The sequence below is a fragment of the Oncorhynchus nerka genome, linkage group LG10 (assembly GCF_034236695.1).
Source record: "Oncorhynchus nerka isolate Pitt River linkage group LG10, Oner_Uvic_2.0, whole genome shotgun sequence".
NCBI lineage: Eukaryota > Metazoa > Chordata > Actinopteri > Salmoniformes > Salmonidae > Oncorhynchus > Oncorhynchus nerka.
In genome coordinates, this window is record NC_088405.1 from 102,787,599 (window position 1) to 102,790,834 (window position 3,236).

Genomic DNA, 3,236 nt, shown 5'->3' on the forward strand with positions numbered 1-3,236 from the left:
CCCTTAAAAGACCTAGATGCACTATTGTAAAGTGGCTGTTCCACTGGATGTCATAAGGTGAAAGCACCAATTTGTAAGTCGCTCTGGATAAGAGCGTCTGCTAAATGACGTAAATGTAAATTAAGGGAACTGTTACAGACCCGCCCCTGTGTGTGTGTACAAAGAGTATTGGAGATTGTGTTTAAAAGCCAAAGTAAGATGTAGAATGCCCCCTAGACTCACTCACATGCCCACTGCAGACCACCGCAGTTCCTCTGAAGAACCATTGACAGTTCTGCTGGTGTGGCCAGAGTTCACTCACCTATATTAAGTCTTCAGAGGGGAAGATCGCCAACCGGCCACGCTGCTTATCTCCAGGTGTGGAGTTGATCTATTGGTACCTTCCAAAATGCTGTAGGATTGGTGGAATCTTCATTTACAGAGTAGGAGAGGCTTTATTCATGACATCACTCCTGACTAAAGCTCTCTGCCAATCCCCTTCTTCTCCAGGACATGTTAGAAAACAAACCCTTGATAAAGAACGTTCTATTTACATGACATCATCTGTAAACAAGTGAAACTGGATATATGGTTTCCATGGAAATGACTGCTGAATAAATTGAAATGAGTCAAAATGAGTTACTATGGTGCTGTTGTGGAGAGTAATTCTGTATACAGATTAACTGGGTGTATCTCCCGTAGACAACAATGCATTTTATTTATTTAACCAAGCAAGTCCGTTAAGAACAACTTCTTATTTACAATGACGGCCTACTAAAATGTCTCCTGCGGGGACGGGGGCCTGGTTAAAAAATGATACAATTAAATATAGGACAAAACACACATCACTACATAAAGAGACCTAATGTAGCAACACAAAAACATGGTATAAACATTATTGGACACAGACAACAGTGCAAAGATCAAGAAGGTAGAGACAACAACACATCACACAAAGCAGCCACAACTGTTAGTAAGAGTGTCCATGACTGAGACTTTGAATGAAAAGATGGAGGGAAAACTGTCCAGTTTGAGTGTTTGTTACAGCTTGTTCCAGTCGCTAGCTGCAGCGAACTGAAAAGCGGAGCAACTCAGGGATGTGTTTGCTTTGGGGACCTTTAACATAATGTGACTGGTAGAACGGGTGTTGTATGTGGAGGATGAGGGCTGCAGGAGATATCAAAATTTACATACACATGGTTAGCAGATAATGCAAGTGTAGGGGAGTGGGGCCTAAAAGGGTTTTATAAATAAGCATCAACCAGTGGGTCTTGCGACGGGTATACAGAGATGACCAGTTTACAGAGGAGTATAGAGTGCAGTGATGTGTACTATAAGAAACATTGGTGGCAAATCTGATGGCTGAATGGTAAAGAACATCTAGCCGCTCGAAAGCACCCTTACCTGCCGATCTATAAATTATGTCCCCGTAATCTAGCAGGATGGTCATCTGAATCAGGGTTAGTTTGGCAGCTGGGGTGAAAGGGGAGCGATTACGATAGAGGAAACCAAGTCTGGATTTAACTTTAGCCTGCAGCTTTGATATGTGCTGAGAGAAGGACAGTGTACTGTCTAGCCATACTCCCAAGTACTTGTATTCGGTGACTACCTCAAGTTCTAAACCCTCAGAGGTAGTAATCACACCTGTGGGGAGAGGGGCATTCTTCCTACTAAACCACATGACCTTTGTTTTGGAGGTGTTCAGAACAAGGTTAAGGGTAGAGGAAGCTTGTTGGACACTAAGAAAGCTTTCATTAGGGGTGTAGTATATCCTATAGGACACCATATTTGGTCAGAGAGCGACGCATGGTACGCCGATGACGCGGGCGGCCATCACTTGAATTGACTATCTTTGTCAAATAAGCACCAAAGGTAAACAAAGCTAGCCAGATAGCCAATGAGCTGGGCTTTACAGGAGTATCCGGAAACAATGTATATTTTGTAAAAATGTAGCTTCTAACCTTGTACGACATCATGCCTTTTCATTTCGGAGTTTTATGAAGATATGAAAACTGGTTGTTTTGCAAATATTGAACTTATAATATGGCTACTAATATTTGAAAAGCTGAATCAAAGTCCAACTATACAGATGTGATGATATTCTTGCAGAAAAATGGAATATGAATGTCTCCATGATTTGCCCAAATCTACCTGGGGACTTTTTCATTCACTTTTCAAGTTATCCATCTGAAACTTTGCACATACACCGCTGCCATCGTGTGGACACTATCAGAATTACAACCAGAGTGATGGCCAGAACGACGACTGTTCTCTTGCATTTCAAAGATGGTGGTTGGTTTCTTTCTTTTTATTTTCTTCTACCAGATCTATTGTGTTATATTCTCCTACATTCAATTCACATTTCTACAAACTTCAAAGTGTTTCCTTTCAGATGGTACCAAGGAAATATCCTTGCTACAGGCAGTTAGATTTGGGTCATTTAGGGGAACATTTTTAAAAAGGAGCCTGTCCCTAAGAAGTTTAAGCATGTCCCAGTTTAGTGTAAGGGGCCAGGAGAGAGGTTAGGGCAGGTAGGGTACAGGCTGGTGCTGATGGAGGACGATAGCACCCAGCAACAGTCAACAAAACATTTGAAAGTTTAATGATTAAAACCAGCAAATCAAATTGTTTGGGGACAGACTCAGTTGGGACAACCGAGCACTGAAGGTGATCCTTGGTAAGGATTGCCACTCCACCACCTTTGGAAGATCCATCTTGCTGAAAAGGTTATAACCAGAAAGGTTAACATCAGTATTCAAAACACTCTTCCTGAACCACGTCTCAGTAATGACCAACACATCTGGATTGGAGCTGTGAACCCACACTTTAAATTGATCCATTTTAGGTAATAAGGTTCTAATGTTAACGTGCAGAAAACCCAGGCTTTTACGAGAGCAGAAATCAGTGAAGCAGATCTCAGATTTGGGGCTAGCAACAGTAGATGGGCCAGGGTGTACATGCACATTTCCAGATATCATCAACAGTAATACAATCAAGGCACGGCAGAGGACAGGGAAAACTGCAGTGCTGGTTTATGACATCTGAATACAGAGCGGGAGAAGCGAGAGGGTTTACTCCGCCCAAAATCTGGCCATGTTAAGTATATCATTAGTTATTCTGTTTTTGTACGTGGGGCAATTGAGTACCACAGTATGAGTTATAATACCCATAAAACCAAGCGGTAAAACCCGGAAATGGTTCCAATCGTTTTTCCACCATTCATTTTTCCGTAGGGGATTTTAGTACTACTTCATATA